This window comes from Simochromis diagramma, unplaced genomic scaffold (genome assembly GCF_900408965.1).
Source record: "Simochromis diagramma unplaced genomic scaffold, fSimDia1.1 OVJJ01000413.1, whole genome shotgun sequence".
Lineage (NCBI taxonomy): Eukaryota > Metazoa > Chordata > Actinopteri > Cichliformes > Cichlidae > Simochromis > Simochromis diagramma.
In genome coordinates, this window is record NW_024386948.1 from 304,754 (window position 1) to 332,343 (window position 27,590).

The following is a 27,590-nucleotide window of genomic DNA, read 5'->3' on the forward strand; positions in this document are numbered from 1 at the left end:
AAAAAAAGAATGAATAAGTGCTGAGATGTATGCATCTATACGTGTTCAAGTGCACATAGGCGGGCAGAGAAAAACCTCAAGACAATGCTTTTAATTCAGCAATAAAACAAAACAAATTACCTCCCCCACTTTGACAAGCTAATGTGTTGTGTTTCACAGCTATGTGCCCCGCAGGCCAGAGTTCCAACACAATGCACATTTTTCCTGCCTGATACTCGGTATTTCTCTTTCAGAACACTTGAAACTTTGTAAAACCGCAGCGAGCCTGTTGGCAGGATAGTTTAAAGCTGCAATCTCTACTTAGACAACAAAACAAAATGATATAATAGCTCTTCTGGCTGAGAGCTAAAGGAGGGATGTGGCAGAGATGTCGCCTGGACTCCCCATCAAAAGCTGAATAGAGTATGACACAAAGAGCACAATATCTACATCTGCAGAATGTGGTTTTCTTTGTTTTGGAAAAGAAAAAGAGAAATGTGCTAAATTCTTGCTCAGGGGATAACTTGAGCATTGCGATGGATATTGAAAACTCTATTTTTTTACCTTCACAAAAAGGGAATTATCTGTTCTTACTGTTTAACTGTAAGCAGAATTCAGTAAAGCTGAATTCCCGTGAAGGAGTGAACACTAAACTGTGGATTTTTATTTCTCTTTTGATGGAAATACTGTAAGTATATATATATATATATATATATATATATATATATATATATATATATATATATATTTATATATATATATATATATATATATATATATATATATATATATATATATATATCAAACAATTTTAACTCTATAATACAGTAAAATAAAAAACAAAACAAGAAAAGACCACCTTAAACTTTAACACTTTCTTGGGCACTACTGAGTTGTGCTTGCCATAGATTGGCAAATGAATTGTTCAGGTGACGCTATGGGTGTTACAGTTCTGAAACAGAGACCAAGATGCCTACAATGCTGTTCCATCTTCCAGTATCACAATGCTCATGGGGAGTTGTTAATGCCTGGCTACAACATACTAGTCTGGTGCAAGCTGTAATCTTTGTAGAATTTTTCCAGTAACGAGTCAGCTGGAAATACCTTGGACTAATGGAGTTTATTTGTTGTACATGAAGCTCATCATGATCAAGACTGTGGTTATGAAAAACAAGTTATTTATCACCTGTTAAAAAAAAGACGAAAAGTACAAAGTATGAAATGAAACTGTTTTTTGAGAATTGCTGCACCCCTAGGAGAACGAGATGAATAAGATAAATTGTAGATGTGAGACACAGCATGCTAAAAGCCAGCCAAAAACACATTACAGAATCCCAACTGTGCAGCAAAACGGGTAAGCAGTGATGCAATTGAGAACAACCGGACTTTCCAATATTTCTCTGCCTGCAAATACCTGTGAAAACTATGTAACTGTAGTTTATTGATCAGTTTTTGGTGCATAAGCTGCAAAAAAAAGAAAGAAGAATGAACATACTACAAGTGCTAAACTACATATTCGCCTGCTCATAACTGGGGTCCCAGTTCAGTTGGGGGGGACTGACAAACTTGAAAATACGGCTGTGACAATCTGCATCCTTTGATAGTTGACCTCCACCTGGCTCCATTCAGTTGGGTGGCATGTACTTTTTTGTTTAAACAAATGATGAGGAAATCCACTAAACGAAAATGAAGAGGAGTTATCCTGCTGGGAGTGAAAAAATAAAGAAAAAAGAGGAAGACAAGAACAAACCAAGACAGTGGTGAGTGGAGCAGATAAAGCAAATTAAATACAGTGCTAATTAACTAAATCCTGCTAGTTTAGCCTTAACTGTGGAGCAGAGACACTTGAATAATGTAACTTCACATTTAACACTCCCCTGCCTTGACCCAAATGAGTAGAGCATGCAACTTTGATTCTTTGGTCTCATAAACATAAATTAAAGTGTGAATTTTAAGTGAAATGCAGCTGACATATATAAAAACAAAGGTTTATTTATTCAAGTAACTGATCATCAGTCAATATAATTTGGCCAGATTCCACTAAATTTATTTGCTATATTGTTCTTATGTAACAAAATTACCTGGAAAATTGACATGCAGGCAAATTAAATCAGAATTTTGAGCATAAATATGTTTTTAAGTGTAGAATGGTCACTGGAAATATTTCAGACTTGACACAGTTTGATATCTTAAAGTTGAAATCTCATAAAACATAAACATAATTAAATGCTAATCTAGAAGTTCTAAAATTTCAGAAAACATAAAAACGTCTGGTTTTCTAATGTTTTGTCATAAGTATGTTTATTGTGGAACATCACCTTTTACAAGAAGAAGCATAAACACATGACATCATTCAAGGTCGTCTCAATCTGAAGTTTTCCATTTACCCTTCTCTCTATGTCTACTCTCACACAATGTGTTTATGCTATCAGAAAGGAGCTACGCTGTCCTCGAGGCATGTTGTAGAGCCAAAACACACGGCAGCACACAGTAGACGCTCAGGATCAAATTTTCTAAGCAGGTCAAATTATTGTGATACCACAATTGCACCAATGGGAGTGGAAAGTTCTCCAGGTGATCTGCTAACAATGCTCTAATTTATATACAAAGACAGACTCAGTTCGTTTCAGTAATGACCAGCATTCTACCAAGAGTAGAGCAAATTAGCCAATTAAAAAGTAGTAGACCTGATGATGATGTGTGAGGGAGCAATATAGTTATGTAACAAAACAATGCAGTGTAAGTGCAAGTTGTATGCATTTGTTTCACAGACAAGCTTTTAGGGTAGGGTAAACAAGGCATCTGAAGAAGAATCAATATGTTTGTGACATAAGGGTGAACTGATCTGTTCGAATATGCTGGGGACTTGTGTGTGAGATGCTGTATATTAAGACACAGGTATCCTGAGGACTTATCCAGATGGATGCATTACCACAAACTACACCATCATATAAACCTCAAATCAACATCTAAGAGATGACCCAACACCTCGCTTTTGTTTATTACTGCAGGCTGCAGGTACTTATTGAATGTTACACATTGTAAGATTCCAACATTAATACAATGACACAGTCCCACCTATAGCTCTTGTGACAATATAACATAGCATTGAGTATTTTTAATAGATAAATAAATAATAAAATTAAAATGTAACTTTGGTTGTGTGCAGTGCTGAGAAAGACAAATAGAGAGATTTTAATTGTGTTTTTCTGTGTAGAAATGTGACAAAACCCCTGAAATTCTGCAAACTGTTCTTCTCACTGCAAAAAGTAACTCGATTGCCTTTAAATCCTGGTTTGCTTCTTGTGTCTGGATTTTCCTCCTCCTCCTCTCTCTCTGAAGCTCAACATTTTCAATTCTCTTAATTTACTATTACTACTGAGAATCACAAATATGTGGGGCATGGGTCTAAATAAGGACCAGTGCTGGAGTAGTTACACACAAAAAAGCAATGCATTACACATCATTCTTTACTTTTCTTAAAAGTAGTTCAGTACGTTAGTTACTCACAAAAAAAGGTCATTTATTACACTACTTGTTACATTACTTTCTCGTTACTCTCTAAAATGAAGCACACTGTTACATTATGTCCAGTTAACAGTATAAACCTGATACTGTTCAACACACCAACACAAATCCCTACCCTAATGAGACACACAAAAGATCTTTCTTCTAGTTTTTACATGTGAACACACAGCTGACAACACAAAGCAAAGATGAAAACCAGCCTAAAGAGACTTCAAAGTGATTGCCACAGTGATTCTACTTTAGTAACAACAGCCTGACTGCTCATCACTGCCTTTGTTACCTGTTGAAGATCAGGCTCTGGATACTGTACTGTGGTCTGCATACACTGAGCTACACTGTAAAAAAAAAATGCAGCTGGGGCGCCAAAATAATACCGTAAAATAACAGAAAATAACTTTCTCATAAAAATACGGTTTATTTCAGTAATGACAATACAGTTTGTTGCCCTAATTTTACATGGGATTTTGCCTTTTTCAAGTGCTTTTAAACGTTAAATTAGGAACATTTTAACGTGATTAAACAATGAAATTACCTATAAACAAGGTCAATGAATGCAGCAATATGAATAATAATACTTAAATGTGCAGAAATATACAGTTAACAGCTGGTTTAAATGATAATAATAATGGATTGCATTATACCATGATACTAACCGCGAGACACGTTACATACAGCATTGTTTGCCAGAAATGAAGGAGAAAAATGTTTTGTTGGTCATTCATTTTTGTCATGACATCACTTTGATTAGTTGAATATCTGAGGCTGAGACCACGGGACTGTAAAACATGATTGTTGGGCTTCATTTCTGTGCTGAACAGTCATTTAAGATTAGTTAGTAAATAATAATTAGTTAATGTTGTTCATGAGACTAAAGTCATCTCACTGTGGTAATGTAAATATAATATGGCCAATATTATAGGATTGTCAGATTATTATGATATATATATATATATATATATATATATATATATATATAAACACATATACATATATCACTGACTTTCAGCTTGTTGTGCTTGTGGATATATGACTGACTTTAATTATTAAACATTCGCACATAAATAAGTGAAGTCATATTCAGTACTTTTGACAGTTCACTCTTCGGCCGCTCCATCTTATTAGGGAAATTCCATATACATAAATGTAAATTTCAAAACTCAACCCCATCATTTAATTTGTTTTTGATTGAAATTGAATATTACTTAAACTCTTAAATTAACTTCCAATAAAAAAGGTTTATCATTGATTGAAATTCATTCAGAAATGTTTAACGAATGAGCTGTCACAACTTTCAAGTACAAAGTTGTTATGAAGTCTGTCACATTCCCCCCCTTTTTTTTCCTTTTTTATCCTTTATTTATTTATCCTTCTTATTTCATTGTACTGTATATTGTTACTCTTATTTGCCTTGTATGTCTACTGTACAAACTGAACTGGAATGACTGACTGTTCGCTTTATAAGTTCAATAAAGTTTGGAAAACAAAAAAAAAACCGTCTTCGGCTGCTCCCTTCTGCCGCATCTTGCAGCAAAATTATCCACACCCACCGCCGCGCTATGAATTGTGGGATATATGGGACCACGAAGCGTGCACCAGACCACGCTTGATATCTGGGGAAATCGACGGCGCATTTGGAGTATGCATTTGAAGTACACTTCGAATTGGGACAGCCGTTGTCGCGTGGTGGTGACGTAATCGCACTTGAAATGTGTACTTCAAGCGTGCAGACCCTGAATTGGGACACAGCCTGTGTCTGCCCTGGTCCCACATCTCCGTTCCCTCTGTTGCAGTGCATGCGTGTTAGTCTGTGTCTTTAGTTCAGTCTGTGTCATGTTTCCTGTTTTATTTTGAAGGTCCTTGTCTGATGTTAATGTTTCTGGTTTCGCTTCCCCTTGTCTCGTTATGCCTGATTTGCCCCAGCTGTGTTTCCTTCCTGTTACCCATTCCCTGATTGCTCCCTCTGTGTATTTAAGCCCTGTGTTTCTCTGTGTCTGTGTCATGATCCACTGTTTACTATGCTGTGTGTTTTGTCTGTGTGCCTGAGTTTATTTTTTTGGAGTCTCAGGTTTGTTATCTTTTTGTGTTCATGTCTGTCTCCGGAGTCTGCATTTTGGATCCTTTTCCTGCCTGCACACAACCATTTCATAACAGTTGTAGCCACAGCTGCCCTGGGGCAGACTGACAGAAGCAAGGATGCCATATCGCGCCAACACCAGTAGGCAGTAGGTGAAGTGTCTTGCTCAAGGACATATCAACTGAGACTGTCTGAGCCGGGGCTTGAACCAACAACCTTCTGATTACAAGATGAACTGCCAACTCTTGAGCCACGATCGCCCTAAATAACATTATTTGATGTAAAACAAGTTTATGAGAATCGTTTTATATATTTTTCCATAGCATTATATTTGAATTCAACAGTTCAAGCTTTCAAATAACGGAAAAAATATTTGTGAAATTATGATACATTTGTGAATGTATTTTAACAATCTAAATATGCATATGTATAGACAAATATATTTTAAAAAAACAAGAAAATTGTGTTTTATTACATTTACAGTGATTTTATGTTAATTTACATTTGAAATGTAAAATCAGTCTATTTATGTAAATGTAATGATATTCTAGAAAAACTGTACAAAACTGTAAACTACACATACAAATACAATATATATTACAATTTCTTTTTCTTTTCTTTTTTTCTTTTTTTTCCTTTTTTTTACAGTGTATGAAATCTCTCTGGGTCTTTGCAAGTACCTGCACTGACAGCATTGCTAAAAAGCTAACCAAAAACTCAAAATTCTGTTAGCAGCATAACAATTGTTCCTCTCCTGGATGCAGTTTCCACTTTATCATTGTGCTCTTGTATTTTTGTGCAATACAAATAAAAGTAATGTTGATATCGCCGCTGTAGACCGATCCACACGTTTCCTCCTTCAGTGCACAAACATGTTTACTTGATGCTTGTTTTTCTTTCTGTCTGCTCTGCATGAATATAACTAAAGAACGTTTGTAACACAAGTAACAATGTAACTGGAGTTGTAATATAATTACTGAATTTAGTACAGTAACTTATGACATTACTGAAAAATCTAAATGCAAATGTGTACAATGTAAATCATCACAATGTAACATGTTACACCTAACACTGGTAGGGACTCAGGGAAGAGTGATAGGTCAGTGCTCAGTTTTCAGCCACTTGTTCAAATAAGCGCTCCTACTGACAGCTATCACAGACACATTTTTAATGTGATAATCTAAGTACAATTTGAAATTATTGTGCCACAATCCCTAATAAATCACATGTGTTTTATTAATATAACTATTTTTTCCCATAAGAGAAGGAAGAGAGATGAAAATCCCCTGTAAATAAGGCCAGCAACAAAAGCATGTGTGTTTACACCTTTTAAGTCACAAAATTGACACTGCACCTCTTTAGAGTGGATCTTGACAGCAGCTTTTAACGCAAAAGAGAGGAACTGGCACACATGGTGTCTGCCTTGTGGAACATGATGACCTGACCTTTTATCAGGCCTCCAAAAGTATTGAGATCTCATCAAATGGAAAATACACTGTATTATTACTGCTCTTCATCTAAAATTTTGTGCAGTTCTCTGTCCTAAAAAAAGTTTTCAATTATAATTTCATTGTTTTGGTCCTCATAAGTGTACTTTTAAAGTTAAAATCTGGGGAAACAAAAATGTCACCTAAAGCTTTGGAGACTACCTTCTATGCAACCACTACTTAAGATCTCGCCAATATGTATCTATCAAGCAAGATGGATCTCTACTTGAATTTCAGTTTGGAAAAAAGTAGTAGTGGTAGTATAAGTAGTATAAATGGTGAGTAACGGTGGTGTTGGGTGCAACTCAAATATTCAAAAATTCAACTTTTGTCTTGTCAGTCCATCAAATGTTTTTTTCATTTTATGAACAATTCCGAGGCAAGTGAGCCCTACAGTTCTTTTTTAAAATTGTTTTTCTGGCTTTATTTGATAGATACAGTGAAGACTGACATCTTAGCAGAGGGAGAGAGAGGAGAGGCTGCGGGTCTGCCTCCATCAGTCATATGGCATATGGGCTAGACCACTGAGCTAAACCAGGGTTTCTAGGCCTGCAGTTCTTCAGATGTTGTTCTGGGTTCTTTTCTGACCTCCTGAATGAGTTGTCACTGTGCTATTAGAGTCATTTTGGTTGGCTACCTACTCCTGGATATGTTCACCGCTGTTTCCAAGTGACTTTGTTTCTCAGTTTTATTTAGATTGTGACATGATCCACATTGTCAGACAGGTTCTATTTAGGTGATTTCTTGATTCAGCAGATCTGGGAGTGATCAGGCCTGGGTGACTATATGACATTCCAGTAAAATTTGTTGATAGTCCAGAGGGCCAAATCTCTAGCACACAACCCTATGAACTAACTCTAATCAGGTAGACAAAGAAGTTGAAGTTGAAATTGTAATTGCACACATGCAAGTGGTTGGAGTGAGGCCTATAGGGATCAATCTAAAAATCTGCCTCAGTTCACGTTACTTTGATCCTGAAACAGGGTCTGACAGACAGGATAATCGTACAGTTGCCTTAACCACTTATGCAGCTAGGTTCTCCAGGGCGACTGAAGTCTATCCAAGCACTCATTGGCTGAAACTCAGAGAACATGCCGGCAAGGTCACCTTATATCAAGTGACTTGGAATTTGCATTAAACTTTTCTGATCATGTGATTGTCTTTAAAAATTAAATACAAAGTCTTTAAGTCTTAAAAAAAACACAAACACAAGTTCCGAATATGACTGTTTCATGACATTTTTATGTTCATGCATTGACCTGGTAGGTGCAAAAGGGTCAAATAGAGTTTTTCAGGAGCCAGGTCTGGGTTGTAACTTGTCATGCACCATCTACACTATACCTTATAAAGATGCTTCCAGTCAAAAAAATAATTACATTTGTTAATGAAAACTGTACATCATTTACACATGACAGTAATCTTCTTGAATAAACTGCTTGCACTGCACGGCTCGTTTCTCTAAACCAGAAAGGTAAAGAGGGCTCTCCCACAGCGCTCCATGCCTGACACAGCTCAATGGCCATGAAGGACAGGAGGCCAAATTTAACTGTCTGTGAAGACAACATTTTGTGAATTTATGACCCTTGACCTTCACTGTGTGTCTCCAGGCAGGAGGGGGCCTTGCTGCTTGTGGTGCAGCCTGGGATGCATGAAGGCGTCAATGACAGTTTGGCTTTGTCAGCTCGGCCAGCTGTGTATTAATCTTCATACTTGTATTTGTTTGTCCGAAGGGAGTGAAATCGGAGTCTGTGTCTATATCTTCAATCCTCGCCTGCTTAATTATAAATCTCTCCAACTGTCACAAGTACCATGCTTGTATGTTAATATTTCATGCCACTGTTTTGTCCCCCAAGCAAAATGGCCGACCAGCAATTAGGCCCTTCTGCAGACGACCCTTTCAGAGGTTAGTAACTCTCTGTGGATACGAGGCCATGCTTACAAGCAGAGGAAAAAAAAGCAGTAGAGAACTGTTTTTATCTTTTCCAAGAAGTATTGCCTGCTTCCTGGGTAATTTGTGGAACATTTCCACAGATGTAACATTTAACTACATGAACTCAGTAAATAAACGCAATGAATAAAATGTACCTATCAATCAGCTTGAATGCAACTGAGTGTTTCTGACAAAAAAAAAAGTGGAGCAATTAAATTAAACCCAAACACCTCCCTAACACGCTCATTTGTAATGGATTATGCTCGGTGCCGGCGTTTTGTAGGGGTCACCACAACTCTGCGATGCGTCTGCCCTTTACTGACTCTGTGTTTTCGTGTAGACGAGTCATTTTGGAAACATGATTAATTCATCCTCATCTATCCTCTCACCACGGCATCACATAGATTACTGAAACAGCGGGAGAGGTAGATGGAAGGAGGGAGGAAAAAAGACAGAATGATGAGAGAGGAAAAATATCTAAGAGGAAGGGAGGGGAGCAAGCAAACATATGACAGTGAGCAGTTGATGCTGAAATTCTGTGCACACAAACCTACGCCCACATACAAACAAACACTTCTACTTTACTTGGTTGTACTCTGCAAATCAATACTCCTCCAAGCAAACCCAACTTCAGTGCAGTCCCTGGGCAAACAGGGAGCTGGGATGCATCAGGGTCCCATAAGAACAGATGCCACCACGCTGACCCTGCGGAGTCCTTAACAGCACAAATTTGACCTTTTGCTTCCTTCAGAGAGATGGTTGCTCCCCCCTTTTCAGGCTGTTCAGGTGCTTCTCCCGCTTCTCTTGTGCCAGACAGCTATGGTGACCTTTATTTAAGCCAGCACAGGGATATAGTCTTCTTGAGTCTTTAGGGGGACTTTAGACGACTCCCTACCTCCAGTGTTGCCCATAGCCCCACACCAAAATGTTAAACTTTAGTTTTAGTTCTCTCCAAGTCACCAGGAATGTCAAAATTATTGTGAAACATTAAATGGTGTCAGTCTGGATTGAAAGGAAAACTGAACTGTGGAGTTTTGGAATTCGTTTTTTTAAAAAAGGATGGAATCGTATAATTCTAGTTGTTGGCAATGAAGCACAAACAGCTTTAGTATTGCCATTTGTGTTCCATAAATATGGGATTGACAACAAACAAATACAGACACAGAAGCTAAAAAATTATAGTGGCCTACAACACTGTATCCTGCACTTCTGATAATGGAACTTGACTTTCCTTTCCTGCCAATTTCTCCTTTTTTTGCCATATTCATAGTTCCCAGTTTATTATGCAGTCAGAGGACACCCTAGTGACTTAGAGGTTAAGATGCTGACCATGTAGTCTTCGTTTCCCCAGATCAATTATGGCCATTGCACACTCTACTCTCTACTTTGTCACTAGCGCTCTACTAGTTCATTTGTGGATTAAAATGAAAAGAAAAAAAAAGAAATAACCGGGGGTTATTATTCAGACTATTTTCACGGTAATAAGAGGGGTAAGTCGACTTGCGGTAACAAAACGGTCTTAATACATGCACGAATGCCCAGATTACAGCTTGCACGCATGAAAGTGTCACCTACTGCACACTAAATACTGGCTGTTAAAATGACAGGGCAAAGAGGTACACACACTATCCAAGCAGTTAAACGTATATATCTGGACGGGTTTTTTTTTAAATCAGTGAAATTAATCAGGATTGAAATCTGTGCCCCAGTTTCCTCTCATGGCATGTTATTTTAAACTCATTCTAAGCTGGCTGTAGGTGCAGATTTGGGGTGTCTCCTTATACAAATTTGCACAAACAGCACCAAAAATGGATTAAATTCATTTTTCACCATAAAATTCTACCTCATATTGATAAAATGAAAACTGTTTGCTTGAAAATCTTTCCTTCAACCCTGATTAGTCTCACAGTTCCTGCTGCCAAAAAGGATCCCGACAGCATGATGCTGTCATCACCATGCTTCACTTTTGTGATGGTATTGGCCAGGTGATGAGAGGTGCCTGGTTTCCTCCATGCCACTTGGCATTCACGCCAAAGAGTTCAGTCTTTGTTTCATCAGATCAGAGAATTTTGTTTCTCATGGTCTGAGAGTTCATCAGGTGCCTTTTGACAAACTCCAGGCGGGCTGTCATGTACTAAGGAGTGGCTTCTGTCTGGCCACTATAAGATACAGGCCTGATTGGTAGAGGCTAATTTTTAGATTTCAAAATGTGTATTTAAAAACAGTGGATGGTCTTATGGTAAAGGAGTGTATGTGAGCTAGAATGATTAGATTTCATTCAGTTATTGAGCAACAAAATCTGATAGTAAGATTAGTATATAATACTGTTGGGTGAGTTTGTTTTTCTTGTGCTGCAGCCTAGAGTTGTTTTCAGTTGATGGGCTGGAAATACATAATCAAATAATGAGATGCTTACATCCTTAAGAATTCTTTTTTTCCCCTCTCGTCCCTGTGTTAATGTTATGGTCCTGTTAGCATCTAAAAAGTGGGGATGAAAAGGAGCGAGCATGAAGTAGTAATGAGTATTTTGCTTTCTTTTTAAGTGTGTTTGGAGATATTTGCTGAGCTCTTTGTAAAGCTCCATATTTCTGTACATTTAAGTATTATTATTCATATTGCCGCATTCCAAAGCTCCAGTTTAACTCCAAAAAAGTTTATATGCAATTTGCTACACAAGCTATATACTAGGTAAAAGTGTAGCTGCTATTGTTTCCAGTCAGAGTGAACAAAGAGGACAGGAGAGGAACATTATTTTCAAAGAAAAGGACTGCTCAGTCACTTTTGATGAACCCAAAAATTTTAAGCTAATTTGTAAAGTCCTAATTCTCTTTTCAATAATTAGATATTGGATACATGAGGTGTTGTTGAAGCTGTGCTTTCCTTCACATTGTGAAGCAATGTTTAGTGCAGGCTAAAATATTTAGTTTGAATATAAAGTGATGGTGAGTGTTACATCAAGGTGATGAGACCTTTTAAATGAGCTTTATACATATTTATACATACATATACATAATAAAAAATCTGCTGGACCGCACAATATAAATTGAGACATATCTTGAAGTAATTCTTCTCCTCAAGCTGCAGCAATAAAACTGATCTTAGGGTCCCCAACCTACCTTTTGATTCACAACTCCAACCAGAGCTGTATGCATTATTATTTTGAAATTGTATCTTGATGCAAGACATATTTCTCTCATATTGTAAGTTATAATATCCTGTATGTGAAGATTCAAATTTAAACACTGAAAAAAAAAAAAAAATAAAAAAAAATTAAAAAATTAAAAAAATAAAAATAAAAAAAAAAAATAAAAAAAAAAATATATATATATATATATATATATATATATATATATATATATATATATAATTTTTTTTTTTTTTTTTTAACTTTTCTATATATCTGCATGTCCGTGCAATTCTGTCTGCCGAGTGAAATCAGTACCGACTTCAATCTGCATGCATACAGTGCTTAAATCCCTTCTCCTTTTTTTCCTAACCTTCATGCAGTTTCATCATTATGTTAAAAAAATCTCATTATGTTTTACAGTCCTACTGTTTTAATATGAGGAGTTGTGATGCAAAACCCTCAAATGCTGGCTTCATCATATATGCTCACCACCTCCAGGTATGAGGAATTAATGAGCATTTCTGTGCTGCACCTGAGCATCATCATGCAGCCTGGTGGAGCGGCCAATTTTCCTCTAACTGGCACTGCCCTCCTAGTTATCTGCTAAACCCCCTAAGGCAGTGAAGGATTGTTTTCAGCGGTTAATTGACAATATCCTGGTTGGGTTCCACATGCGAACACATTCGTGGTGGAGGTTGTGCACGCAAGCCTTCCATGCAGGTTGCCGCTTCATGCAGCCTTGTCATGCATTACACTATGACCTTCCCACTGAGGCATTTGTTTAAACTAAAGGTTGTGCCAGTCAGCAGCATGAGAGTTAATTATATGCATTGAGCGTATATCTTTTAATATACTTTAACTAGAGGCATTGGTTGTGTTGCGGCACCGCACAGTCACCAACAATGAGTCAGCCTTGACTGGCTGTTAATAAATAAGATGATGACTTTAACAAAGTTTGCAATAGGCCTACGTTGTTTAACGGCAATGGATTTTGCAACCTGTAATAGGAGTTTGAATCATAAACCCTGCGAGCATATGCTTTAAAAAAAAAATGGAATTAAGAGCTTTTCATGCAGCAGCAGGAGCAGAGGGAGAATTGAGTTGAGAGAAAGGAGGAGAGGAAATAGCCCTGAACAAAAATGGGCCCACCGTCTGGTTGTCACTGTGTCTGTCTTTCAGTGTGTGGCGGACTGACAAAGAGCCTGAGGGGAAAGTGATTCTGTAGCTCTGACTTTGCCAACAGGCAACTAATCCCCACACAAAGCTCAGCTGACCTGAAGCTGCCTGTCTGCAGCATTCACAACTCAGACACCTAAATCCATATGCACATTTTGTGTCTTACACAAGCAAATACTCACCGGCTCCCACAAGCAGCCCTCACTACTGTGATAACATGGGATTGTGTATAAATAGTCCTAGCCATTTCTGGTGTGGATCTTGTGTATTATAAGTATTATATTACATTTTAAACCTGTTGCCCTAACCTTGACCTTAATCCTAACATGACATGGGAAAAAAGTTGTATATTGATGTGAAACTTTCATAAAGTGAACTGACTCAAGAACACCACAGAAGGCACTAGGATAATACACTAGGTTGACTGCATAATAATGGGCTGCCCTCAAAAATACATAAACTTGAGGCATTCTGAACAAGCATTCATGAGTGTATTAGGATCCTATAAGGGAAAGGCAAATTTAACCTCCTAGGACCTGGCATCCACATATGTGGACATCACATTTTGGGTTGTCCAAACCAAAATACTAACTTTTGCTCTACGAGGGCCTGATATCCACTTACGAGGACCATGAAAGAGTTCGGGTCTTAGGACCTTTTTTTTGTTTAATAGAGTAGCTATGCATGAGTTAGAGTCCTACATGACTCTTAGTTATGTTATACTATTCCTTGCACTGTAAAAAAAAAAAAATTGTAATATAAAAGTATTTTACTGTGTAGTTTACAGTTTTGTACAGTTTTTCTAGAATATCATTACATTTACATAAATAGACTGTGATGTTACATTTCAAATGTAAATTAACATAAAATCACTGTAAATGTAATAAAACATAATTTTCTTGTTTTTTACATGTATTTGTCTGTACATATGCATATTCAGATTGTTAAAATACATTCACAAATGTATCATAATTTCACAAATATTTGTCTATTATTTGAAAGATTGAACTGTTGAATTCAAATGTAATACTATGGAAAAATATATAAAATGATTCTTATAAACTTTTTTTTACATCAAATAATTATTATTATTGTTGTTTAGGGCGATCGTGGCTCAAGAGTTGGCAGTTCGGCAAGACACTTCACCCACTGGTGATTGCCAGAGGGGCCGATGGTGCGATATGGCAGCCTCGCCTCTGTCAGTCTGTCCCAGGGCAGCTGTGGCTACAACTGTAGCTTGCCTCCACCAGTGTGTGAATGAATAGTGGAATTGTAAAGCACTTTGAGGGTCTCGAAAAGCGCTATATGAATGCAATCCATTATTATTATTATTATTTAAAGCAACTGTTTACTGTATATTTCTGTACATTTAAGTATTATTATTCATATTGCCGCATTCATTGACATTGTTTATAGGTAATTTCATTGTTTAATCACGTTAAAATGTTCCTAATTTAATGTTTAAAAGCACTTGAAAAAGGCAAAATCCCATGTAAAATTAGAGCAACAAACTGTATTGTCATTACTGAAAATAACTGTATTTTTATGAGAGAGTTATTTTCTGTTAATTTATGGTATTATTTTGGCACCCCAGCTGCCGTAATATATTACTGTTTTTTTAGGATTTTTTTTTTTTCAGTGTGGTTTAACCCCTCACAAATGAGCAGTTTCAGCTTCCTTCTCCCTGGTTTTACTGTAAGTCTACTGATTGACTGCCCCTCACAAACTGACAGTTTGAATATCTGTTTAACTTCATCTGATTTTCATGTCTTGGTGAACAGTGACATTAATTTGGTCTTCATCTTTAAATTTTCCATGTCTTTATGTTACATTAGTACAGTGTAAAACATTGCATTTCATAAAATCCAGTCAAATGAAATTTACTTGACTGGTATACATTCGGTATATGTCAAGCATGTTTTCTAATGATTAATAATTTGAATAAATAAACCTTTAATCTTTATGTATTTCAATGGCATTTCACTAAAAATCATTGCTTCATATTTATGACTGCAAATATTTATTTATTTATTTATTTTTTTAGTTAACTGTATAGAGACATTACAACAGTGGCTTGTGAACTTTTCAATTTGCCAATCAGGACTGTTGCTGTATTTGGGTAAAACTGTACCTACCGCAAATTATGTTCCAGTCCAACCAAACAGGTTTTTGATATAAACACTGGTATAGTCCAAAGTGCAGAAAGCAGCTGTAAGCACTTGTATCCTAAAAGATGAGGCAACCTTAAGTGGGTTATTCAGTCCATCTGCGTTCTAAAAAAGAAAACCCAGCTTGTCTGACTCCAAGACAACTTGGCAAGAACATCCATCACAAAGTGTAATTTCTTAATCTTGGATGGTTCATGTCTGGTTAGCAACAGCACTTTGAAAATGATGCCTGCTCACAAAAATATTTTCTGTTTGTAGGAGAGTAAGAAAATTTAGTCAAAGATAAGGAACTTTGAATTAACATATTTTATATACCTCAGTTCTTAACTGAAAGGGTCATGGTTCTTCAAAAGCTCACATCATCATGATCAGACTCAAATCAAATATTGGTATATACTTACATCTTGATAAGTTATGGTCAGTATATTAAATGGATTAGAATATTTAAAAACAAACAAGCACACACACACAAAACATCATTAATCAATGCCAAGAACCCTTTCTCTAAAAACATTGTATGACAGGTTTTGATTGATACACAAACAGGATAAATAGACTGGACACTGACATACCCAATGGTCTAACTTAATTGAAACACTTTTATAATCTAAAATGACCACTCCTCTATTCTGCCAAATATGCCTTATGTAGACACATACAGGCTTCAGAAAGAAAGTTTTCATGTCCATTTAGAATATTCTTGAACTTTCTGTCCCAGATCATGGATAAATAGATATTGCATGGTATGTGGTTACATTACTATGTAGAAGCTTGTGTGTGTGTGTGTGTGTGTGTGTGTGTGTGTGTGTGTGTGTGTGTGTATGTATGTATGTATGTATGTATGTATGTATGTATGTGTATATATATATATATATATATATATATATATATTTAAAGATCCACAAGACTTGTCTGGCTGTGCCACCATTCAAGTCAACTGAAACATATAAAGTGGAATTACACAAAACAGGTTGGATGCATTTATGGTCAGTCGTAGATGATGAACTGACCTAACCTTGAAAACCACCAACCAGAGACTTCATATTGAAATAGAGATCCTGGTTTGATAGTGGGGTTTGGACCAACACGCACCAGTGGCGTGTATTGTACGCACTTGATGTACCTACTGTCAACTCAGAATCATTAGTTAACCTAACGGGCATGTCTTTGGACTGTAGGAGGAAACTGAAGGAGGAATAAGAAGGAATACTAATCCTTGACTCTGTCCTATCAAAATACTGTTGTGATGTTTTATTTTTTTATTATTATCTTGGTTATCTAATTAATTCACATCTGTGACAATTTATTTGGATTTATTTGCACACGCTGACCTTTGAAAATGTTATAGCCCACATAAAAGAAACATTTTAACTTCAGAGATATGTCTTTTGTAACTCTTAAAGCACTGACCCTGTGTATAAGCTCTGCAAAGCATGCTCTGGAATAACAAGATATGTGTTTCTGCTGTATTATGTATAAGAGTTTAAAATAATGAGCCCTTTTGATACACAAGCAAAAAAAAAAAAAAAAAAAAAGGAAAAGATATACCTGGACTTAGACACTCAAGTCAAAACACATATTCCACAGCAAAGGGATCCCCTTAGGGAGTTCCTGTGCACACGGGTTTTTCCGCTCTCCTCAATTATTGATTAGTTGTTTTCCTTCTGTTATGAGAGGCCACCCCATATGAACAGGGAGAAAGGCCCGCTCATAAAAACTGCAGTAAGGCTCTTTCTCTTCCACCAGGCTGCACTTTATTGACCTCAGCCATCCACCTAAACAGGACACTTGCTTTTTTCAGTACTATCTCATCTTCTCGGTTGCTTATTCTTCCCGTTTTCCATCACTATGTCTTATTTATCTCGTTTATTCTCATGTTCCCTCCCATTTCTTCTTTCTTGCTCTTTTTTTTTTTTTAAAAACTTGTCAGACCCTGGTCCAGGGGACCTTTTCAAACTGAACTGCAGACTATTTGCTCAGCAAAAACCTCCACTAGCTGTCAGTTAGTACTAAATTATTAAGAATCGGTTTACAGTTGGAAAATGCTTCGAGTGCAGTGTGATGCAAATTTGTGGCATGATATAGAAACCTAAACGGCTCGTGTAACAAATGTGGGTACATTATCAAGTTGATTTAGCTTTAAATAGCTAGTTGCTAAGAGTTAATTGCTAAGAGCTAATTGTTCTTAGCAATTAGCTATTTAGGTAATAGCAATTTAGCTATAAATTGTTAGATATAAATGCTAATATAAATGATCACATACTGCCAATAGTCCCAGAAATCAGGCAGCATATCAGCTTCTTAGACCCTTATGTAAAATCGAGCCTTAGAAACCTCGGTGTCATATTTGACAGCTCGATGTCGCTCGAGCAGCATTCTAAGGAGCTGGTCCAAAACGGTTTTTATCATTTACGGAATATTTCTAAACTCAGACTAATGGTATCAAAGCTTGAACTTGAGATGATTATTCATGCTTTTATTTCCTCTCGTTTAGACTACTGTAATGGACTGTTTACTTGTTTTAACAAATCTGCCTTAAATCGTCTTCAGACTGTGCAGAACGCTGCAGCACGTCTCTGCAGCACGGTACCAAGAGAAGATCTCATATCACTCCAGTTTTGGCCTCCCTTCACTGGTTGCCTGTAAATTTTAGGTTTCATTTTAAAATTTTAGTTCTAACCTTTAGGGCCCTACATGGTCAAGCTCCTCAATATTTATCTGACCTGCTGAAACCACATTCATCTTCTCGGGCTTTAAGGTCATTAGATCAGAGACTGCTGGTGGTACCGCGCACTAGTTTTAAAACTCGTGGTGATCGGGCCTTTCAGACTGTGGCACCACGGTTGTGGAATTCTCTTCCACTGTCTATTCGCTGCACGGACTCCATTGATTCTTTTAAAAAACAGCTGAAGACATTTTTATTTAGAAAAGCATTTGATTAATTTCCTCTTATGCTGTTTTTATAGTTTTATTGTTTTACATTGTTTTATTTCCTGTTTTATTTACTGTTATATTGTTTTATATTTCCATTTCCTGTGTTGTAAAGCATTTTGTGATTTATTTTTTTTTTTTTTATCTGTGAAAAGTGCTATATAAATAAATTTTACTTACTTACTTACTTACCTACTCTTTCATGTTGTGTCTTTTGTCTTTCTTCCTTTAACCCCCAGTCGGGCACGGCCCCTTTGTGAGCCTGATTCTGCCGGTGGTTTCTTTCTGTTTCCTTCCCACTGTTACAAAGTTCTTCTCAAAGGGGGTTGTTTCATTGTTGGGTTTTCTCTCTATTATTAAAGGGCTTTTACAATACTATAAAAATGACTTGAGGCAACTGTTGTTGTGATTTGCCACAATAACATTGAAGTGAATTAGCCTTCCTCTTGTGTTAGAGTTGGCACTGACCCATTTTTTGGTTACAAATGTATAAAAGTGCCTTTTAAATGTGTTTATTGCATCAAGGCTTTTTGACTTTTTCAAGAATCTATATTTAAACAAAACAAAACAAAAATTTAACTGAATTATAAAATTCTCTGTGAAAATTATGACCCTTGTGTTGCTTGGGTCGGTTTCAACCCAGTTATAATAAAAGACTATAAAATAATAATTATTGCTGAAAATGAAATCATAAACACAGTATGAGCTCACTAACACTGTCGGAGAAAAGTTAGGGGCTTTACCTGTTTTTCTCCTTCCCTGAACAAACACCTCCCTTTATCCCTACTGCTTTGCTGGTCACAAAACAGCATAGCAATATTGATGACCATCTTTCTGAGGAGGAGGACAATACAGATTATCAACCAGAGGACAAAAATGCATCTGATAAGTTTGATGAAGAGGTTACGGGTACCGATGCTGCTCCCGCTTTTGCTGAAACATAAATCCAAAAGCGGTAACATCTTTTGGAGTGTAGTACCTCCTGGCTTACATGATTGGGCAACTGCTGCAAATGTCATCAAAATGACCTCTGTGAATACCAGGTTTGTGACATCACCAAAGAAAGAAAGAAAACCACCTTTGATATGACAGACCTTTAAGGAACAAAAGTCCATAGCAACATTTGGATTGACTTTGATGAGGAATACCTGGATGCCTTCTTGCTGAAGTGTACAGATCCAGTGACAAGACCATAGTTTCTGGGACACATCAACAAGCAGAACTATTTTTCAGGCATCTCCAAAAGTTGATTTTGTTAATCTGGACGTAGCGTTTTGTGGTAGAAACGTTTCGTCACTCATCCAAGTGACTTCTTCAGTCTCAGCTGACTGCAGGTTTCCCCAATCTTATAAACAGTACATTTGCATAATGACTGAAGCCAGCCCACTGAAGGAACAATGGGCTGGGAGGTCAGAGGTGAACATAGATGAGTATCCCAGCAAGTCAGGTAAATATGACACAATGTGATGTGATTCAAAAACCATTTATGCATGGATTTAAGAAGACGGGAAGATGTGGAAAAAGCAAACTTGTGAGTGGCATCCCTGAGAAAAAGAAAGGAAAACATAACGTAAGAGCTGGTAACAGAAAGCTAACACAAGAGCAAGGTTAATCAATCCATTTTCTTCCACTTATCCAATTCAGGGTCATAGGGGGGAAGGGAGCCTATCCCAGTTGGCAGATGCCGACAGCCTACAAAGCGCGTACATAGCAAACTTGTAGTTTCTCCAAATTTGCATTTCTAAAACTTTTGGGCCACTTTACCTAACCTACTCTTCCACCTTTTGTTGACAACATGCATATTTAATTCTAAAACCTAAGAAACACTTAAGACGGGGCACTTAAAACCTGGCAATCAAATTCACATCCACTGGCGGAGAATCTTGGCTGCCCAGCCATATGAGGATCTCAATTATGGCACCCTGGCTGCAGCACTCCGACTCCTGACGACTGAAGATAAAATGCAGTAATAGAAATGCCATCCTGTTACAGAAGCCAGGGCTCCGATGTTGACAAGAAAACAAAACAAAGTCAATACTGAAGAGGCAAAACAATGAAGAAATGGAAAATTGTCAAACGGCAGTCCGACTTGGCAGGAGGAAAACAATCTCGAATGGCATGCAAAACAATGTCAGCGATGGGCCTGTTGTTTTGGTTGTGTCTGAGAGCGCAAGTGTGTGTTTGTGACTGTGTGTGTGTGTTGAGAGAGCAAGAAGAAGACGCTAAAAGGTAGGGCATGTTTTCTTCTGCAGCCTTTTGTCAAAGGCAGCGTAGAGAAAGGTGGCATGTGCTATCTAAAAAGCTCCACACGCGGTCCCAGCTTGCCCACCTGTTCTGCTCCTGCTTTGATTTCAGCTTGAGAGGGAAGGGGAGAGGCTTTTACTGAACAAGCTTTAGCATCCAGAGGCCTGGTCGTGAGGTTTACAGAAACAAAGTAAATTTGCCCTGCCTCCTAATATGTACCAATTCAAAAAAAAAAAAGAAGAAGTTTACATTATCTAAAGCTTTTACAAGCAAGCAAAAAAAGCATTTACAAGCCACCTTTCTTTAGACCATTACTTTAACTTTAACATGCCTCGGGATTCTTTTCTCTGCATCTAAAGAGGAAGTTGGAGGTCGTTCAAGAGGGATACACAGGAATCGTTCCGCTCCCTGAGGAGTTAAGCAAACTGAAAAAGATGAGACAGAGGAGAGAAGGAGTAAGTGATGCAGGCAGAGACAGAAACACAGTATACGAGAGGAAGGAGAAGAAGTAGCGACGGAGCACTTCAGGGCATACCCAACTTAGACATGGCCATCATAAATGATTAAAGGGCGATTTCCCATTCCGACAAGCCTACCAATCTTTGCACAGTGTAATGGAAGCCAAAGTGAAACAAGCATGGAGCACTGCATTTGCATCAAGCAATCGCCAAAGAAATGTGTTTAAAGAATGCAGGAGGAGTGGGGAGGAGGAACGGTTGCACAGAGAGGTTTTACCATTATGGTCTGTTTAAATGGAGGATATTACCTGTTTACCCAGCTGCCGAGGGCAACCAGCATTTTGTTTGAGGTCCTTTCACTAATATTCCTCCCACCGGTGGACAGTCTGGCAGGAGGGAAGGTTGCGATTCAGTCTTTTATAATTCTGTGATGCGATTCGTCAAGAGAGGATGGGCCATGACCTCCAAGGCAGAGGTGGAAATTGCAACGGTGGCACACTGAAGAAGAAAAAAAATGAGTGATACAGCTGGAAAGGAGACGGGACTCATCATGTAAAGCACAAAAGTGCGTGCCTTGGTGAGCACATATGTATACTGTATATTATCCAAATGCTTTGTTTAATCTAAGAGATGAAGCCAAAGAAGTGAGGTACATTTGATACTAAATTAAGATGAAACAGGGGTAAATGGATGGAGGGGGTTCTACTATGTTGGTCCCAGTAAAAACATCATGGACCCGTCGCCCTAAGAGGACAGAAAAACGCAGTGGCTGATGTGTACCAGTCTGTACCGAGAGACAGATGAGAGTTCAAGCGCTATAACCTCACCTGTGGCTGAAAATGCAGGTAGAGACCGAACGAATAAGATCACAGATCAAACATGTTCAAAGTAGGGAAACTCATTTTGCATTGCGGGCCACATACAGCCCACTTTGATATTACGTGGGCCAGGCCAGTGATGATAAACTGCATGATAAATAAGTAAAATTAGAGGAAAACTCTATCCTGTAATATAAAAGATAAAGTTTTTGTCCATTTACTGTGAACCCATTGATACTTTCCTGCCATTTCACTGTTTGTGTGTTAGTTAATAACTTGTGATCAGTGTTGGGAAGGTTACTTTTAAAATGTATTCCATTACAGAATACAGAATACATGCCCCAAAATGTATTCTGTAACGTATTCTGTTACGTTACTCAATGACAGTAACGTATTCTGAATACTTTGGATTACTTAATATATTATCATGCTTTTTACAACAACGTGAATGTACTATTGCTGTGTGATTTATTACTATTACTGAAGGTCCGCGACTCCGAACTGTAGTAAAGGGACCTCTGACTAATACGGCGGGGTCCCTGTCAGCTCGTAGCCGAAAAATAGCTTTACTTTGTTGTGTGGGTCAACTTTTCTTGCGAGAGACAGAGAGAGGCGTTGAAAGGCTGCTCCAACGGAACTTATTGTTTTCGGAGGAAAACACGAACACAGTGTACAGTCGAGTCTTAATAGCTTACTTACAACTGGGCTCGTCAGGCACTCTTCTTGGCTGAAGTGGTTATTATTATATTTACATGCTTCCAGCTCCCGTTTTTGCTCGATGACAGCTCGTACCTTTCCACTCCCCTTTTTCTCCCTCCTCGCTCACAGACCCATAACGTGTATGGCAGTCCATTCTCCCTGCAACACGGACTACACTGCCCATGATGCTACATTCTTTAGAGCTATGCTTGTAGCATTCTGCCTGTTAGCTTAGCACAACAACAACAACAACAACAACAACAACAACAACGAAAAGGCGCTCTCTCACCCAGGAAACACACAGTCGCAGAGAGAGTGAGCGTCGCCCTGTAACCATGGCAACCGTAACACTGCCGCCTGGAACAAAAGAACGTAGCTGTCAAACAAAACCCAAACAGTCCTGACCCGCGACAAAATGAAACAGGAAAGTATCGCAGTGTAATCCATTTATTTCAACAAAGTAACTGTATTCTGAATACCACCTTTTTAAACGGTAACTGTAACGGAATACAGTTACTCATATTTTGTATTTTAAATACGTAACGGCGGTACATGTATTCCGTTACTCCCCAACACTGCTTGTGATGTTGTATGAAAGGCAAAGGGTGGGAAGTCTTAATAAAAAGACGTACAACTTATTTCTTTCTTCCCCCCTTTTTCTTTCTTTCTTCCCCCCTTTCTCACCGTCTCTTCCCCCCTCTGTTTTTTTTTCTCTCCCTCTCTTTCTTTCATTCTTTCTCCCTGTCCTATCCCCCAGTCATGTCTGTCCCGTTTGTAGCAACCGAAAATAAAATAAATACATAATTATAATAAAGGTCAATCAAATGGACCAATATGGCAAGGCCATCATGATCCACTTGGTAAAATAAATCCGCTTGGCATCTTTCTTGGCCTTAAGACAACAATTCTGATGGCTAAAGATCCAAACGGGACACAAAAAAAAAAAAAAAGAAAAAAAAAAGACGTACAACTTGTGAAAATACTGTTAAAAGTTCAAAATCTATGCACTCCTTCACATTCCATTGTCTAGGCCAGATTTGGGTCTTTGACGGGACAATTCTGCCCCCCAGGCCTTATGTTTAACAACCTTGCTCCAAAGGATGTCAAGCTTAGAGATGGATGTGAGGTGTTTAATCATTCAGGAGTGGCTAAGACTAAAGCAGCTATTCTTTTGTTTTAAATGGAACACCGAGATGGTTCTGCCTAGTGTGTCTCCTTGTTGGTGTTTTAGGTGTGTCTGAGTGGGAGAAGCTCCTGGGCAGATGTTGAGTAGCTATCTTGTCTCATTATATCTTATGAATGGTTCCAGAAGGTCTCAATATCCTCCTTAGTAGTTGGAGGTCTACGCAACTCTTCTTAAGGCATTTATTTTACAGTAGTCTGAATCAGTTGATGAGTTTGTAAACTTTTAGCTTTTTACCACATGGGAATATTCAATATACTTATTGGCCAGATGTACCTGGGGCAGGAACAACAAAAGGGAATACAGGAAGAAGGTTGCTGTGTTCTGAACTATCAGAGAACATGGAGAATTCACAGATAGTTGGTAGCCTGCACAGACACTTACACATCTATAGCATCTTGACGCATCTATGAACACAAAGCATACCTGGCTATAGGACATTGTTTTTAGCTCAAACTTACAATGTAAACCTGGTAGTTGGCTTGGGGTGAGGTTGGATTATGTTCACACTAGAAAATAACTATTCTCAAGTTTGCTTGGAATTGCACAAAGACCTTTTGGAGGAGGTGGTTTTGTTCCATACCCCAGTCTGATTACTGTATTCACACCTGCACAAACAAACTGCACAAAGGAGGGATTTGAACTAGAGTTTGATTTAAAAGGAGGATCACAGGTGAGAAAACACTGCTGCCCCCTGACCTAGTTAAGCAGTACAAAACGGATGGGGGATACTTTTTTTTTTTTTGAGGAGGTAATGTCAGTAGAAGAAATCTATGAGTGCAGGTAGAAATTATATATGTCTGACACATCAAAAAAAATTGTTTATCTTCAGTACACATGGGGAAAACTGTTGACAGCCCCAGATGTATTGCCTGACATGTTGGGAAGTATTGAGGGGCTGATCTGAAGGTTGTAAACACCATGTTTAGTCTTAAGTTTCAGGCGTAGCCCCAAGCAGCACTAGGCTGTGAAGCAATGGGTGTGCATCTTCGAGGCCATGGATGATGGATCATTTGAGTAATGGTATTGTTAGCCAGTGGGTTTTCCATATAAATGAAGAGTCGAAAGAGTCAAACCTGAGCAGTCTTTCAGTGATAAATAATATCACCCTATGCCCCAAAGCCTATGCATTTAAATTCATTAGATACCTTTTTGACACATTTTGCTAAGTATTATTTTATGGAATCTTTTACAAGACTAGTATTTCCAAATGATGAGAGTAAGAGAAATAAATCAGCCATATGAAAACTATTTGCAAATTTCCGGTCTGTGAGAATCTATTACACGCCACTCTGTAGTTGTGCCACGCAGCACATATTCCAAATGGTATCAAGCAATGCCTCATCTTGCTCATTTTGCATCTTTATGGGAGCAACACAAGCATGTTATTTTCTAATGTTGAATTTCCTGCAGTTTGCAACGCTAAGGGGCGTGTAACATGTTTTGGCAGCTCATATAACACTGTGCTGATTGATGATACACCATGCTTTGACTGCTCTCAAAGAATGCCATGACGTTGTAATATTTCTGACCTACAGACCACCTCTGTTTGTTGTTAAATCCCTAAAGTGCATTGCTCAGTTCCCTTTCCATTTTTACATGGTCCTCTTTTTTTTACTTTTTGTTGTCGTTGTTATTGTGAGATATCTGGGTCTATACTCCTTCTTCTACTTTCTATAAATAAGGCCATTACTCAACAGGCACTTTGTAGGACATTTACAAAGAGAATTTTTTCATGGAATTGCTGGGATTCAGTCAAATCCCGAAAAGGTCAGTCGTAACTGGTTTATTGCATGTTGTTATTGTAACAAACTGCAAAACAGCGATGTGACAGGATTTGATTCGGTGTAATCTTCCCTCCAGTTTAATCTTCTAAACAAGGACACATATTTCATCACAGACATACATGACAGCATTCAGGCGAGGAGCTCACTAACACAAAAAGACCATTCTGTAAAGAAAAAAAAACCAAACAAACCCGGATCCCTTGTGCAAGCTCTTATTATGATCTACAGTTACATTAATGTGTTAATATTGCTGTTCTGTAATGGCATTTACATCTCACGGTCATGCACAAGGTATCCTGCTGCAGCAGTTATTGATGCACCAGCTGAGACAATATTGGAAGCCAAGAAACAATGGTCCCCTTTTAAAAAGCTACAAAGTCCACATTAGGAGGTTGCTGGGGCGGGATATTAAACCGGGACATTGCTGTTTGCTTCCTGTTTGGATCATTGTGTTTGGTATTTAATTTTTAGTGCTTAAACCTCATCAGTGGGGTAAAACAAAGCAAAACAATTTGGTTCAGTTTAGGAAAACTTTAAAATATGTGTCTTTTTAAGAATAACCCACCATGTCCAAAAATGATATTCACTCAGAATGCATTTTAATGTAATGCTACAGCTTGGGAGTGCAATGCTGTGACAGGGCACTTTGTGCTCCCGTTAGATCAAGCTGTTTTGACAAAACAAAACTATTTGATGTTTCGAGGCTGAGCAGAAGTGAAAGGTATATTTAAAATGCCGGCACCAACTTTAGATGAATGGTGAAACATCAAGTATCTTCTTCTAAAATGTAAGCACTTCAAGTTTTGGCAAACTATAAAGTGTATCAAAAAAAATCCTGCTGTAATTCCACAATCACTCATTGGTAATCATATAAAAAGCATTTTAAAGAGAAATTGATCAGAAATTCATTTGGCATCAGATCTTTCTTTGAGTCATAGATCATGACCACTGAAGAAGGTCATCCATCCATCCATTCATTACCTGCCACTATATCTGGGTCCAGAACACAGGAACAGCAGTTTAACCAAAGCTGCCCAGACCTCTATCTTCCTAGCCACCTCCTCCAGCTCTTCTGGTGGGATACCAATCAAGAGATGTAATCTCTCCACCATGTTCTGAATCTGCCCCGGGGCCTCATCCCAGGTGGGACATGGCCAAAACACCTGACCAAGGAGTCATTCCCAAGATCTTAAAGTCAGATGCCGAACCACCTCAATGTACTCCTAAGGAGGAGAAGTAGTGGCTACTAGTGACAGTAGTGACTGCTGACCAAACTCCTGACCGTGTCTCTAACACCGTTGGTATTCAAGACCTCATTCGTTCAATCACTACTTACAGGTCAAGACCACAGATAAGGTAAGCTACAGTAAGTAGCAACAGTTGCTTGTGTGACAAGTATGGGAAGAGTTCAACTATTGAAACAACGTATGCTTTACATCTGAAGGGAGACACAGTAAGCACTTGAATATTGTACATTTTGTATTTAAAACTTTATATTCAGTCATGTATTTTAAACTTGTTCATTTCTGAAATTGAATGATTCTTTTTGATACACTCTGTATTTCAGTGGAAAACTGAATCTTTATCTTTAACTCATTTTTAAAGGAAAAAGACAGCAGGACCAGCAGGTAAAGATTGTGCTCACGATTTGATAATCTATCACAACATCCTTCCCTAACCAATCCCACAACAAAGGACTATTTTCATATGTGAATTGTTTTTTATGTACTTTATTTTATAACAAGACTTTAAGTATCTCCAAGTTTGTTGAACCCCTTTTGGGATATAAAAGTCATTGATTGAAGACTATAATTACCCACACCTGATGTGCGTCTACTTGATTAGACCAGTGGGACCAAAACTTTAAATTAGATGTCTATGACATTTTTTTATAATGCACAGTAAATGTGATTGCCTTTTTCTTTTTTCTCTCTTTTTTTTTTTTTCGCTGTATATCTTTTTTGATTGATTTCAATTGTAACAAAAAGTTACACCACCAGT

The 27,590-nt window shown here is 37.8% G+C and overlaps 1 long non-coding RNA gene across 1 annotated transcript; it reads right to left on the reverse strand.

Moving 5' to 3' along the window:
* Positions 1-4,904: 4,904 nt before the first annotated feature.
* LOC120737613 lies at positions 4,905-25,931 on the reverse strand. The gene is made up of 3 exons (XR_005696779.1): positions 25,920-25,931; positions 20,170-20,172; positions 4,905-5,254 (listed from the first exon to the last, which is right to left on the reverse strand). It is a non-coding gene; the product is annotated as an uncharacterized LOC120737613 (long non-coding RNA).
* Between the last annotated feature and the right edge of the window lie 1,659 nt (positions 25,932-27,590).